The sequence below is a fragment of the Talpa europaea genome, assembly GCF_964194135.1.
Source record: "Talpa europaea genome assembly, chromosome: 9".
Taxonomy (NCBI): domain Eukaryota; kingdom Metazoa; phylum Chordata; class Mammalia; order Eulipotyphla; family Talpidae; genus Talpa; species Talpa europaea.
In genome coordinates, this window is record NC_140076.1 from 32,172,812 (window position 1) to 32,187,828 (window position 15,017).

Consider the following 15,017-nt stretch of genomic DNA (forward strand, 5'->3'; position numbering starts at 1 on the left):
AAATGCAGGGGGGTGGGTAAAATGGCTAAGGTCTTACAGCTAATAAGAAGCTAGACTGGATTTTTTTTTAAGTTTTTTTTTAATATTTATTTATTTATATAAGCACTGGGTACAGTCAGAAGCATGGGAGGGTGAGAGAATTCACCAGTCAGAGAGCAGAGCAGGCAGACTGATGAAAGACACTGCTGAGGGAGCAGCAGGCGGCAGGAGAGGTCTGAGCGCTATGTGGGACCCTCACCAGGTGGCCGGGAATGGAACCCATGCTGCAGAGGCTGCGGGCAGCTTCACAACCCAGCGCTCAACCGCTGCGCCACAGGGGAGGCCCTAGACTGGATTTTTAAGCCATGTTTGTCTGATTCTTTCTTTTCCCTGTAATATATTGTGTTGATTTTCAAGAGATACTTGACGATTGTGCTGCAGATTTACAAAAGAAGGCTCTGTTTCTTCTGAGACCCCTTGGCAGGTGAGAATCAGATTTTATCATGCACCATACTGCTGGGTAGGAAGAGGCCTCTTAGAACAAATATTAATCACTGCTAACAGTTATTGAACACCTCCTCTTTACCAGGTAAAACATTTCATTCATCTATGTACTGCACTCCATCCTCTTAACACCACCGTGAAGTGGGCTCTACTAATACCTCTACTTTATTATGGAGTCACTGAGGCCATTTCACTTGTCCAGATCACACAGCCATTCTAAGTCCAGAGCTCCATCCCAAGAATATCAGAAAATATCAGAGCTGCAAGAGATCTCAGAGTCTCTCTAATCTAATCGTATTATTTTATGGGTAAGGAAAAGCCTCAGAGAGGGAAAGTTATTTATCCAAGATCACACAGCCTCAGAGGATAGACATAAATGTCAAGCTCCCTGCCTTCCTGGTTACCGGTCCTTCCATTATTCCATGCAGTTGCCCAGCTTACTGGCTCTGACTGTCACTTTAACTCTCTGAGCCAGCAAAATGTGAATAATTATTCCTACCTCACTGGGTTCCTGTCAAATGGGTAAGAAAGAGAGGTGAGAAGTACTTTGTAAATTATTAACATAAAGGTAAGTATTTGTTATTACTCGAGGTTGGTGAGGATCCTGCCTTATAGTCCCACAGCTTTCTATATTGCCCTGGGTCACATTACGCTGCAATCAGGTTTATTTTAGTCTCTTTGAAAGATTTTTAAGCTCCTGACATGTAGAGCGTCTTTCTAGTCCCAATACCTAAGCCAAGGCCTGGCATAAGGGAAATGCTCAATAGATCTGTGTTAAATTGCACAGATGGATCATGGATCCCAATTCAGATGTCTCTTGAGTGTGGATTGCACACCAGGCTCTGTGCTAAACATTTTCACATTTGATATTGCATTAGAAGCTGTTTGTATTTTAAAGAGTATGATAAAGTGAGGCTGGAGTAGTCAGAGAAGATATCCTGCAGGAAAGAATGGACACGGGAAAAGAGCACTGAATCTGGAGGTAGAAGACTGAGTTTTGTATTTCTGCTCTCCCTAACCTTGCTATGTAGCCCAGTGTAATCCCCTCCTCTCTCTGAGCCTCATTTGCACCCAAGAGCCCTAGTAGACAACAGGGGGAGCCGAATGAACTTCAATGGGATGAACTATGAGGAGCAATCACACGAAGAGATGAGTGTCTGCACAGACCACCTTTGGAGCCAGCAAGAAGCAGATGTCCCACAGGTCATTTAGTCTCCAATTCTCTCTCCTCTGGAAACAATTTTTCCAGAGTGGATTTAAATGATATTTTAAATGCTCAAGGCAGTTTGTAATTCTCTCCTTTAATAAACATGAAAATGAGATTCATAACAGTAGCCAGGAAAAAGAAGATGGGAAATCACTCCAGAGGCCGATCAATGGGTTCTATTTATAGGACAAAAACTTTCTCAGACCAAAAAAATCGTTGCCTGCAGACCGTGTCCTCAGAGCTCCTCTTCCCTCCTAATATTATTTGGTTCATACAGTAGCCCTAATGAGCCTGGCAGGTGGTAATGATTACCTCCATCTAATATGAAGGCTCAGAGAAGTGAAAAGACTTGCCCAAATCATGCAGCTAGCGAGTCATGGGAGTTAGCTCTAGGCCTGTCTGCTCCATTTCTCCATTGCACCAAGCTTTTTTAGGGGAGAGCTACATTTGGAGGTTATATAGTGATTTTCCCTGTTTCAAGTGCAGTGCTATATAAAATGTTCTAGGTTTGGGGAAAGCAACACAGTCCAGCATTAATGAGCACAGTCCTGGCGTCAGACCTAGACTCAGTGTCAGCTCTGCCTCTTGCCAACTGTGTTTACAGCTTTGGGCAAATGACTCTACTGCTCTGCAGAACTGTGAGCATAATAATAACCATTTCATGAAGTTGTTAGGAAGCTTAATGAATTAATGTGTCTAAAGATTTGTTTTCAATATTATTATATTTCAATTATATTATATTATTCAGTAAATGGACATTATTTTTTGGTGGAGAGTTCATTCTTTTTCATTTTTAAATTCTTCTCCAACTTTTCTTCCTAAGAAAGGGAAATAAATTGGAAATCATGGATAAAAACAATTGTATCAAAGTCAGCATTTTTTTTCAATTATTTTATTCCTGAATTTTAGTATTTACCTTTATCCTTTTCTTTGTCTCAATAAAATTTTCCTGCAGTGAGGTGAAATTCACCATAATCCAGTTTGGATTGTACCCACCGTTTCTTCCATCCATCTATAGAGGTGAAGAAGGAAAAAACAACATACAGAAATGATTTGTATTTTCTTAAAGACAATTCAGTAGGGCCTCCCCTGGTAGCACAGGAGGTTGAGCGCAGCCCTGTGAAGCTGTCCCCAGCCTCTGCAGCGCCGGTTCGATCCCAGCTGGCAAGGGTCCCACATGGCACAGCAGACCTCTCCTGTCTTGCCCACTGCTCCCCTCAGCAGTGTATTTCGTCAGCCTGCCTGTTCTGTTCCCCACTCTGTCTCTGGTGAATCCTCTCACCCTCCTACGCATCTGGCCTGTACCCCAGTTCTTGTATAAATAAATAAATAAATCTTTAAAAAAAAAAAGACAATTCAGCAAAAATTGACCAAGATACACAGGCACCATAAGGGAATATCAGTGGGTAAATATAACATCCTTGAAATCCTCCCATCCCCACTTTCTGATGCCTGAATCCTCTCATTTCCTTAACTACCAAATAATTAAACCACTTAAACATAAACACTCTATCCTACTCTTCTTTTTCAGTTAAGTCCTGAAAACCACCATGGGGATATACATAGTTGAAAGGCATGAGACAGTTTTCTTTTGCTTTCTCCTTTTCCTAACAAATCTGTCCTTTTAAAATGTAAAAGTTAATGTTTCTGTGTCCTTTGGGTAAATACCTAGGAGTGGAATTGCTGGATCACATGGAAGCTCCATCTTTAGCAGGCTGAGGAATCTCCACACAGCTTTCCATGGTGGTTGGACCAGTTTGCACAAAATCAACTAGCAACTATAAACAGAGACACACTAGGGTGGGGGAGGAGGGAGTAGGATCAAAACAAGGGGGGTGGGAATTGTTTGGGGACTATAACCAAGATGAAAATGCATACATTGTGCAAAAAGGAAAAAAATGATTAAAAAATGTATAAAATAAAAAAACAATAGGGCCTCCCCGGTGGCGCAGCGGTTGAGCGCTGGGTTGCGAAGCTGCCTGCAGCCTCTGCAGCACCGGTTCGATCCCCGGCTGCTCCCCGGCCACCGAGGGAGGGTCCCACATGGCGCGCAGACCTCTCCTGCCGCCCGCTGCTCCCCTCAGCAGTGTGCTTCGGTCCTTCTGTCTGCTCTGCTCCCCGCTCTGGCTCTGGTGAATTCTCTCACCCTCCCGCGCTTCTGACTGTACCCAGTGCTTGTATAAATAAATAAATGTTTAAAAATAAATAAATTTAAAAAAAAACAATATTCACCCCCAAAAATAAAATAAGATGTAAAAGAGGGACTCCCTGGTGGTCTAGAGGTTAAGTCTCAGCCCTATCACCACCAAGGTGATCTTGAGTAAGATCCCCAGCCAGGGAGCTAACCCATATATGGTGCAGCAGACCTCTCCTGTCTCACCTGCTGCTCCCCTCAGCAGTGTATTTCGGTTAGTCTGTCTGTTCTGCTCCCTACTCTGTCTCTGGTGAATCCTCTCACCCCCTGCACCGCTGGCCTACACCCCAGTTCTTATATGCATAAATAAATAAAATAAACATTTAATAAATAAATAAAAAGAAAAATGTTAAAGAAAAAAGGGCACAAGATATTCTCATAAAACTAGATGGGAAAATACTGCTGGGATACTAAGCCCTTATACCTACTCATGTTTCATAAATTAAAATAAAATCAGCTCACCAAGTAAAGAAATTAGCAATGCTGTTTTATAATTCTTGAATTAGTAATGATGATACTGAAGAATCAACTTACATTTGCCCTCTTTCATTGCTTAAAACTTTTTAGACTCTCCCTTGCAGTTTCAAGGCAATGCTGATAAATTTGTTTTGCTTTGGTATAGATGACATGTAAACAAAGAGGCATTCTTCTTAGGACCTGGCACTCCATCCCAACATTCAGTGCCTTTCTGATTTCATGCCTCAGAGTTGCTGACTCCCACTTCCTGGACTCTGCAGAGTCACAGAGTCACAGGGCAATTTGGCAGCTTGAGATAGAAGAGGCCATGGGGATAGCTTCTATTTCCTCTCCTTGCCGCTGAATAGATATTTTTCAAACCCCATTCCCTAACATATTGCCTTAGCTCTGCTAAGTTATTGCCTTAGCTCTGCTAAGTTATTGCCTTAGCTCTGCTCATGAAAACCCCACAGCAAAACACATCCAATAAGACCAACCTGAGCTGGCTTTGTTGGCTCCTATTACTCAACTCTGAAGATTAAATGCTTCCCCTCATGAGGCACAGGATGTGAGCTTGCTTCCTTTGGCCTTCCCCTGTCTCTCACAAAATTTCAGTGTCATTTAGGCCAGCACAGTGATCACCTCACCTACCACTCCCAAGGTAAAGAAACCAGGAGGTCCTTTTTGCCTGAAGTTGTGGCTTAAATGAAGTGTATTCAGTTTCCTTGATAATAGTTTACCCTATGAAGGGTAGGGGTTGATGCCCAAATCAAAAGTTTTTTTTTTTATGTGTTAGACCCTCATGTGACTCCCTAAAAATGTCACCTCATTTACTCCCATGGATAATGCTATGAGGTAGGTGTTATTAGTTTCATTTTGCTTCTAGTAAGTAGTAAACCTGAGCTTTGTCTTCTGGAAGAAAAGGAAAATACAGGAAAAAGTTCTATGAAAGGAAAAAAATATATGTAATCTTCATAATAACTAGTTTAGCAACCGTGTGTCAGGCATTGGGCTGAGTGTTTTACATGCATTATCTTGGTGCATTTCCACAACAGCTCTGGGATGAATGTCCTAGACTCCTGCCCTCAGCCCCACCTTTGCCCTGATTCAAAAGATGAAGAAAGTAAAGCTCAGAAACTTGTTCAAGAGCCCAATTTGCAAGAAAGTAAGCCAGGCTTGGAACTGGGCATATGCAACACCAAAATCTGTACGTTTAACTCCTTTGCTATATGACTTTCTATGATATGTATGTGCATAAAACCCTTTATAACCTAAAGTGTAAATGGACAGGCATCTGTCCAGCAAATGTAAAAATCAATCATGGTTGCTTGCATTTTGCAATGAACAAAGTGGCTTGTGTATAATTTGAGTGATGTCTATCTTTCCTACTAGACTGGTAAGTTTCACAACTATTCAACCCCCTATTGTTTTCCTGGTATCTGGCACAGAGTAAATTGCCAAAAAAATCTGATGAATGATTGATACAGAATCACGTCCTTTTTCAATGACATAAAATATTTGTTGAATGATTGAAGGGACATATAAATATGCCTTTTCCCAATGCCATAACATTCTTAGCCTTACAATTGGATCAAGTCATTTATTAATTTGATAAAAATTAATTGAGCCTAACTAGCATGTAGAAGCAGTTGTACTACTTTGTCATTGAACTGTATGGTAGGGAACATCAGAACAAACTCCATTCTTCCTAACACTAATTATTTTTCAAGATGAACACATTGACACAAATCAAACCTAATACAATTTAAGATGTCCCCAAGTAAGGTGCTTTTGCTATTAGAACAATGTCACATGGTTAAAAAAAAGTTCAATTTTAATGTTTTATACTTTTCCTCTTAACACCTTAACATCATAAAAGGCTCAAGCCAGTATGACTCTCAATGGTCATTTCATCTGACCTCCTCACATCACAGATTCCCTTTTACAAAAGAGAATTTGCAAGATAAGCTAATATTTATCCTCTTCAGGTGCCAACATTTTATCTACCAGTTTCAATGGAAACATTTTGTAGTTATTATAAAAGATCCTTACCTCTTATATAGAGAATCATAAACAAACTAAAATTTTCTGGAAGGTTCAAATGCTGTATTAGGCTATAATATAGAGGTATGGGTTTGCTTTGAAATTTTTCTGTCTCTTCTGTTACTGTTCTTTTGTGAGTGCTCCGTTTTCCTTGAGGTCAATATGTTTGCCTCTAACAATTTACCCAGTTCTCATGAGATCAGTGGACTTTGTCCCTGCTTCCTGCCTGCCTGCTTTCCTGCCCACTTACTTTCCTTTCTTTCTGTCTGCCAGTCTATCTGCATATCTCCCACATAGATCACAGTCACTCAATATTTATCAGCCTATAACAAGCCCTATGGTGTGGTAAAGAGCACTAGATGAGAATCTGAGTCCTTCCACCTATTTCTGCACATGACTTGGGCCAATCGCTTTTCTGAATCTGTTCTCATCTGTAAATAACAATACTGAAATTATTTGAACAAGGGAACATTGTACACAGAGTAAGTGCTCAATAAATGTTTGTTGAATGATAGAACAGCATGAGGACCAAATTAATTTAGATAATAAAAAAAGCTGTGTTTGCTGTCATCTGAGTGGGTGCCTTGAGTTTGTCCACCACTCATTCTGTGGGTTGTCATTTCTAATTGACCACACCCTAGGGAGCAGATAGCCAAGCTTGCTAGGAAAGTGGACTTTAACTAAGAGCTTGTATGTTTGAAGTAGAAGAGATTAGTGTCATTCACCATAGTAGTTACAGAGCCCCTATACTGTGCCAATGTGAGTGATCAATGTCAGGATACTAACAAGACATAATTCCTCCAGCTCTCAACTCCTCTGGTTGTTCAATCTAATGAAAAAGATAGGCTGATATAGCATCTGCTTTCCTTATGTTTCTTTTTTCTAAATTTATATCTATTTTCTTTTATAGTTTTTAATTTTTAAACAGTGCTTGACTTCTCCCCTCAGGTGTAGTTCCTGTAGCGCTCCTATCACCACAGCCCTTTGACCTTTCTTATGTTTCTTGATTTTTCAAAGTAAAATAATTTACTATAGAAAATGTAGATAGCCCAGAGGAAGCAAATAAGCAGTAAAAACAACCTAAATGCATTTCCCAGTCAATGTCTTGATGTATTTCCTTTCAGCCTTTTGATATATTCTCCGCCTATATGACAACAATGGCCCCTCTGCTCGCCTTCACATCCCTACAGCCTCTGGAGAGATCCTTACCATCAGTCTGTACTTGAGACCTGGAAGGCCTGCAGAATCAGGCCTCTTGGGTTTAGGCATCTGTCCAGCATGATTCTTCCCTAGGCTCAGCATGTTCAAGTATCCACAACTCACAGACGGGTCCAATCACTTATCTGTCAGAGGCCTGAGCAGCAGGCTGTTCCTGGGCCCTGCTGGATTGTCCTCAGTGGGTCTGAGCCAGCTGGGCACAGAGGCCCTTTGTCTCTGTATGTCTCTTCAGCCAAGTTTTCATGGTCAAGTCTGAGAGCTGACAGAATTAACTTACACACACACACACACACACACACACACTTTGTGACTCCTGTATCATTCAGCTTCTCATCTGAATTCCAGTTTCTTTCTGCCTGATTTTGTGCTTTTGCAATGGCCATTGCCTTTACTTTTAGCCCTCCCTTCACAGCTACTTGTATCACTAATTCAATAATTCTCCAATTCAATCAGTTATCATTCCTGCATATATTAATGTACCAGTGTGGAATTTTAAAAACTCATGGGATCCTCAAGTCCACTGGCATTTTCAACTGCTGTCCACCTGATTCTGGCAGCTGGCAGCAGTGACCAATTCATCTTTTATATGGGGGTAAAAACTGGGTTCAACAAATGTCTCTGCCACTGACTCACTGAGTGATTTTGGAAAAACTACCTCTTCTCTCTGGTCTCAGTTTTCCCATCTGTACCATCGAGAGGCCTGGTACTCTCTTGGCTGCTAAGCTGGTCTGTGGCCTAGAACAGGCCAGAAAAAGAGGAGAAAGAAAGGAACCTGAATCAATATTCGTCACAAGCCCATTAAATGACTCTGCCATGTCATATTTTCTCCCTGAACCTCAATTTTCTCATCAGTAGAACAGGAGGAAGCCATTTTGAGTTAGATGAGGTCTCAAGGTCCTTTCAGTTCTGACATTCAAAGAATCTAAGGTTTAGTGTCCTTGAAGTTGCTAAGTACTTGACACGCAAGTTAGAAGGCCTTCAACTTATTGGACTCATATGAGGCAGTGGGGTGGGAAGCAAGAGCAATATAAGAGAAATCAACTTTGATATACAATCCTAGGTGCAAATCCTGGTTTTGCTATTTGCTGTGTGACCTCAGACAAATTATTCAGTCCCCTGGGATTCAATATACTGTCTGTAGAGTGGGAAAAATAGTATCTACTTTGCACAGTTGAGGCGAAGATTGGAGTGTGTAAAACATCATGTTTAGTGAGTATACTGTACTTAACAAAGGTTACTTAAGGCATAAGATACAATTTAGTTCTAAAAACTAAAGGTCGAAAGAAAAAAACATAGTTCCAAAAAGAAATGGAAAGACAGAACAGTTCTTTTAATTGGTAACAGCTTTTTTTTTTTTTTTTAAATAGAGGCATGTTTATTTATTTGTTTGTTTGTTTGTTTGTTTTCTTTACACATGCACTGGGTACAGCCAGAAGCACGGGAGGGTGAGAGAATTCACCAGAGCCAGAGTGGGGAGCAGAGCAGGCAGAAGGACCGGAGTACACTGCTGAGGGGAGCAGCGGGCGGCAGGAGAGGTCTGCGCGCCATGTGGGACCCTCCTCTGGTGGCCGGGGAGCAGCCGGGGATCGAACCAGCGCCGCAGAGGCCACGGGCAGGTTCGCAACCCAGCGCTCAACCGCTGCGCCACCAGGGAGGCCCACAGCTTTTTTTTTTTTTAAAGAGGCATGTACTTTTATTTATTTATGATTTATTTGTTTGTTTGTTTGTTTTGTTTATACATGCACTGGGTACAGTCAGAAGCACGGGAAGGTGAGAGAATTCACCAGAGCCAGAGCGGGGAGCAGAGCAGGCAGAAGGACCGAAGTACACTGCTGAGGGGAGCAGCGGGCGGCAGGAGAGGTCTGCCCGCCATGTGGGACTCTCCTCCCGTGGCCAGGGAGTAGCCGGGGGTGGAACCGGTGCTGCAGAGGCCTTGGGCAGCTTTGCAACCCAGCGCTCAACCGCTGCGCCACCGGGGAGGCCCAACAGCTTTTTTTTTTTTTTTAATTAAAAGAGCAGCCCAAGTTCATTGTAGAAAATAGGAAAATACTAAAGCCATCTGAAATTCCATTAATTACCTTTTAAATTTTGGTATATTTCCTTCCATTCTTTCTATGCACATCTATATTTTACATAGTGGCAATATATACCTTATGTGAAATTTTGTACTTTTTAAATCTAAGATTAGATCATAATCATTTTTTTTAAAGATTTATTTATTTATGCATACAAGGGCTGGGGTACAGGCCAGAGATGCAGGAGGTGAGAGGATTCACCAGAGACAGAGTGGGGAACAGAACAGGCAGACTGACCGAAATACACTGCTGAGGGGAGTAGCGGGCGAGACAGGAGAGGTCTGCTGGGCCATGTGGGTTGCTCCCTGGCCGGCTGGGGATTGAATACTGCAGAGGCTGCGTATTGCTTTATAGTGTAGTGCTTAACCCCTTGCGCCACCAGGGAGGCCCTAGATCATAATCATTTTCTCGTGACATGAAGAACTTCCCAAACATTTCTATGGATCTATCTTTACTTAACTGGGCCTGACTATGGGATATTTAGGCTTATCTCCAAATGTTTCCAATTATTAATAATACAACCCCAAGTCCATTGACCTTTGCCCCTACATCTGCCCCTATATTCACACCCTGGGCCTTATCACCAGAAATTGCTCCACATTTGAAATCTCAAGCTCCCTGCACCATGACCATATCCTCCAAATTTCACACTCTGTTACCAGAAGTACACCTATTCTTTGACCCTCAACTGACCCCTTCCTGCTTTTTACTCTCACAATCATTCCTTCCTCCCTTCCACCTTACTTCTTTTCACAAACTTTTAGTGGAACATTTCTATGTGCCTGGCATTGCACTAAGTGCAAGAGTTGTAAAGTCGGAAGATGTGTGGATCTTTCCCCTTGCTCACTCCTCCCCACCCCCGTATTCTTTTGCATTTCTACAAAACCCCCAACTGGGTCAACAAAATCTTCCACCTTCACTTTGCATCCCAAATTATCTACTTGAGCTCTGCTCTAGATCCCCTCTCAGCCAGACATCACCAAAATGTTGCATCACCTATTCTATTCATTTCCTAGGTTCTCACCCTCCCTTCAAATGACTGTTGTCAGCCTTCCACCCCCATTCCACTGAGTCATCAAATGATCTCCTAACTGAAAAATGCAATAAATGCTTTCCAGATTTTGTCTCACTTGGCCTCCAAATCACTTCTGACACCACTTGTGTAACCAATGGAAAATCACTCAGCCTCCCACAGCCTCAATTTCCTCCTCATTGAAAGACAGATAATATCTCCCTGATATAGCTGTTAAAGATCCAATAAGACAATGTAAAAAGAAAAAAAATCCAGTGATATCAATAGACATTTAACAGAGATTCAGATTCATTGAATTTGGTTTCCTGGGTCCCTGACAAACAGGAAGAGTTTGCCTTGACTAGCATAAGCATTCTAATCTCTGGAAAGGGTCAATTACCAAGACAGTTCACTCATTCATTGAAAAAAAAAAAATGTAATCACTTACTATGTGCCTGCTCTAGGTACTGTTCTAGGGGCTGCAGATACAGCAATGAACACAACAGAGAAGCACTGTGTTCTCAGCTAATCTAATGGAAGGGGGAAAGAATGAATAAACATGTAAACGAGTAAAATATCACGTAGTGAAAGGTATTCTGAAATATTAAACATGCAAAGATTCCTAAGAGAATTTTTAAGGATGATAAAAATGTTCTACATATTGCTTGTGCTGGCCACTTAGTTGTATACATTTTCAAAATTCAAAGAATGGTACATGTTAAGGGGTGCATTTAATTGTATATAAATGATACAAGTTAATTTAAAAACTAAGTCACATAAAGGCATAGAATGTAACTGTATACAGGGGAATAATTTTTCATAGTGTAAACAAGAAAAGACTCTCCAAGGAGACATTTAAGCAGAAACCTGATTGAATAGAAGGAATAAATCATGTGAAGGTCTAACAGGTGCATATTCCAGGCAGAAGTCACAGCAAGTGGAAAGATATTGAGATGGGACTAAGCTTGGAGTGTCTGAGAAATAACAAGAAGCTAATGTGGTTAGAATGTGAGGCAGAGTAGGAGATAATCTTGGAGGCAGGGATCAGATTACTTGTATGTCATGGTAAAATGATTCGATGACATATAAAATCAGTAAAAAGGCAGTGAGATTTTAAAATTCCAGAATGAAATAATCTAATTTACATTTCAGAGGGATCATTTTGAAATTTACATGAGAAGAGACTAGGAGGAAGCAGAAACAGAAGAAGAGAAATCATTCAAGTTACTGCAACAGTCCAGATGAGAGAGAGATGGTGGTGGCTTAGACGATGGTGGGTAGCAATATGGGAGGTAAAAATATCACGTTCAGAATATATTTGGAAAGTAGAGTCACTGAACTTGCTAATGGATTTAAGAGGAAGAAAATGCAAGAATCAAAGAGGATCTTAGTTTTTTTTTTTTTAAATCTAAATAAGCAGATGAGTAATTGGGCCACTTAGTAAGATGTAGAAACCAGGGAAGGAACAAATCTGGATAACACGAAAGTTCATTTTAGATATGTTAAGTCTGAGATGCTCATGAATTTATGGGCATCTGGTTTATATAACGGTCCCTTGTAAATTTGGTAGAACATGTCAGTGCCTAAATCTTCCCATGTCCGAATAACATAACAATACTGAATTTTTAAAAATTCAGATATACTGAAATATAACATTATATTAGTTTCAGATATACAATATAATTTGATACTTGTATGTTCATTGTAAAAATGATCAGCACAAAAAGTCTAGCTAATATCCATCACCAGGGCCTCCCCGGTGGCGCAGCGGTTGAGCGCTGGGTTGCCAAGCTGTCCGCAGCCTCTGCAGCGCCAGTTCCATCCCCGGCCGCCAGCGAGGGTCCCACATGGAGCGCAGACCTCTCCTGCCGCCCGCTGCTCCCCTCAGCAGTGTACTTCGTCAATCTGCCTTCTGCTCTCCCCTCTGGCTCTGGTGAATTCACTCACCCTCCCATGATTCTGACTGTACCCAGTGCTTGTATAAATAAATAAATAAATATTAAATAAAATAAAATATTGAAAAAAAAATCCATCACCACACACAGAAGGTTTTTCTCTTGTAATGAGAGCTTTTAAGATCTACTCTCTTAGCAACTTTTAACTGTACCTTACAATACAACATTGTTAACTATGGACCCCATACTGTAAAACATTGGATTGCTGAGTCTCCTAAACTGATAAGCCTTAGAGTTCTCTTGAACCCACTAGCCAACCCCCTACCGTCAGTGAGCAACTCAGACCTTCAACACATCTCTCAGCATAAAATGACATTTTGGGTTAATTCATTTAAGGTAGGCACTTGACCTCAACAATTACATGTCTCTAAGTCCTACTGCAGGAAGATTTCTTAAAGCATCAATTCTCTTCATGGGTGTAATTTTTTTGGCTTGTGTGTGTGCATCAAGGTTCAGATCCATCAATCATTCAACCAAGGAGGCAACTCAGGCAACTAGAGTGTGAGCAAGACTGACACAAAGGAAGCTCAGAGGCTGAGAGAACTAGTGAGGCCTAGGCAAGGTTTCCTAGAGGACATGATGTCACATAGGGCAGTCTTTCTTGCACATAGTTAGCTTTTGTCCATGATGTCCACCTTATCGGCTGCCTTGGGATGTGGGAATTGAAGCTCCCGCTGTCTTTGATTCTGACAAATATTGCAGAAATATTTGTTGATAACACCCTTGGGCATTTTGTTCCTGCTACACTGAGCAAGGGGAGTCTAGCCTTTGGGGAAATGACTGCAGGGCTGTGCATGTTCTCTGCTTTGTGACAGGAGAAATTGTCTTATGAATAAAAGCCCTCTCAGGCAGGTGGGTGGGCCCAGGGGGCAGCAGCCAGAGCTTAGTCTCAGAGATGGCTAATGTCAATCAGGAAATAGGAGACCAAGAGTCTACCCTTGGAACAGGTTAGAGCCTTGTCTAAACATTTTCCCACAATCAGTAAAGCTGAGAGCTTCCTACATCCCACACTTCAGTCACTTATTAAATATCTCTCCTGCCAGCTCCCTCCCCATTCTTTACCAAGATCATTATTGCTTTTCAGACATTTTTTTTTTTTGTCTCCAGTCTCAACTTTGGTCAGCTTCACAGTACATCCTCTACATTTTTGCTGAAATGCTCTTTTCTTTTTTTAAGATTTATTTATTTATACAAGAACCAGTGTACAGGCCAGATGTGCAGGAGGGTGAGAGGATTCACCAGAGGCAGAGCAGGGAACAGAACAGGCAGACTGACGAAATACACTGCTGAGGGGAGCAGCAGGCGAGACAGGAGAGGTCTGCCACACCATGCAGGATTCTTGCTGGCCTGCCGGGATCGAACTGGCGTTGCAGTGGCTGCGGACATCCTCACAGCACTGCGTTCAACCACCTGCGCCACCAGGGGAGACCCTGAAATGCTCTTTTTAATACACAGGCCATATCTTGGTTCTTCTCTCCTTACCCCCTTCATTAGCTCCCCATTATTCAGCTAAAGATGGCCTCCCAGCCCCCTAGATCTAGACCCGGCCTGCTCTCCATCCCCTCCTTAACTATCCTCAACTTCACATTTTCAGTTCCCTGAAGATGCCGCTTCAGGCTCTGTGAAAACATGTGATCTTTGTACATGCTGTCCTTCTTGACTGGAATGCTCTTCTCCTCATTCTTGTTGATCTTACACATCCTTATTTATCTGTCACATCCTTATTTATCTGATGGGTTTCTCCTCCCTGAACTCTTCCTGTCCAGTTCCCTTGTCTAGGCGTATTCATACTTCTGCACCACCGCTACTCTTTGTTCTCAGCACAATGTCACTTGTCTCAAAGACTGGGAAATTGAGGCTTAAAAAAGAAGCTTATCCAGACTCTTAAGTTGGAATATGGACTCAGATCCAAAAGTTCTGATTCCTAGGCAACTTGCCCTATCGACTGTACTCTCAAAGAATTGAGCAGATTTTACATTTGCATATGCATGCACACACACAAACACACACACACATGCACACACACATAAACACAAAGAGTATTTTGAGGGCTTAAATGGTATCACTAAATATCTTTCTTTAGGTAATACCTGACATAATTCCCTGGTGTTCTTGAGCCATTCCAGGGAGGAGGCTGCAAGAGATTTTTCAAGCTCTTATACCTTATGAACATAAAAAATTATTACCAAAACTATGGCTCACATTTTTCCCCTCTAGAGTTTTCACTTGCTTGTGTTTTTAGAATGAAGGGAATAATCATTATTGCACATCAATTAAATACTAGGAACAATGCTTTACATACCTTATCTCATTTAATTCTTAAAACAATTTTGCAAGATCTGTATCGTCATCCTCATTCTACAGAGAAAGAAGT

The 15,017-nt window shown here is 41.5% G+C and overlaps 1 pseudogene across 1 annotated transcript in view; it reads right to left on the minus strand.

Moving 5' to 3' along the window:
• The window catches only part of LOC311176656 (calreticulin-like), a 54,457-nt pseudogene that overhangs the window by 20,579 nt on the left and 18,861 nt on the right, over positions 1 to 15,017 (minus strand). Inside the window, exon 3 of the transcript in view lies at positions 2,607 to 2,702. The product of the transcript in view is annotated as a calreticulin-like (transcript). The remainder of the gene's footprint in view (positions 1 to 2,606; positions 2,703 to 15,017) is intronic.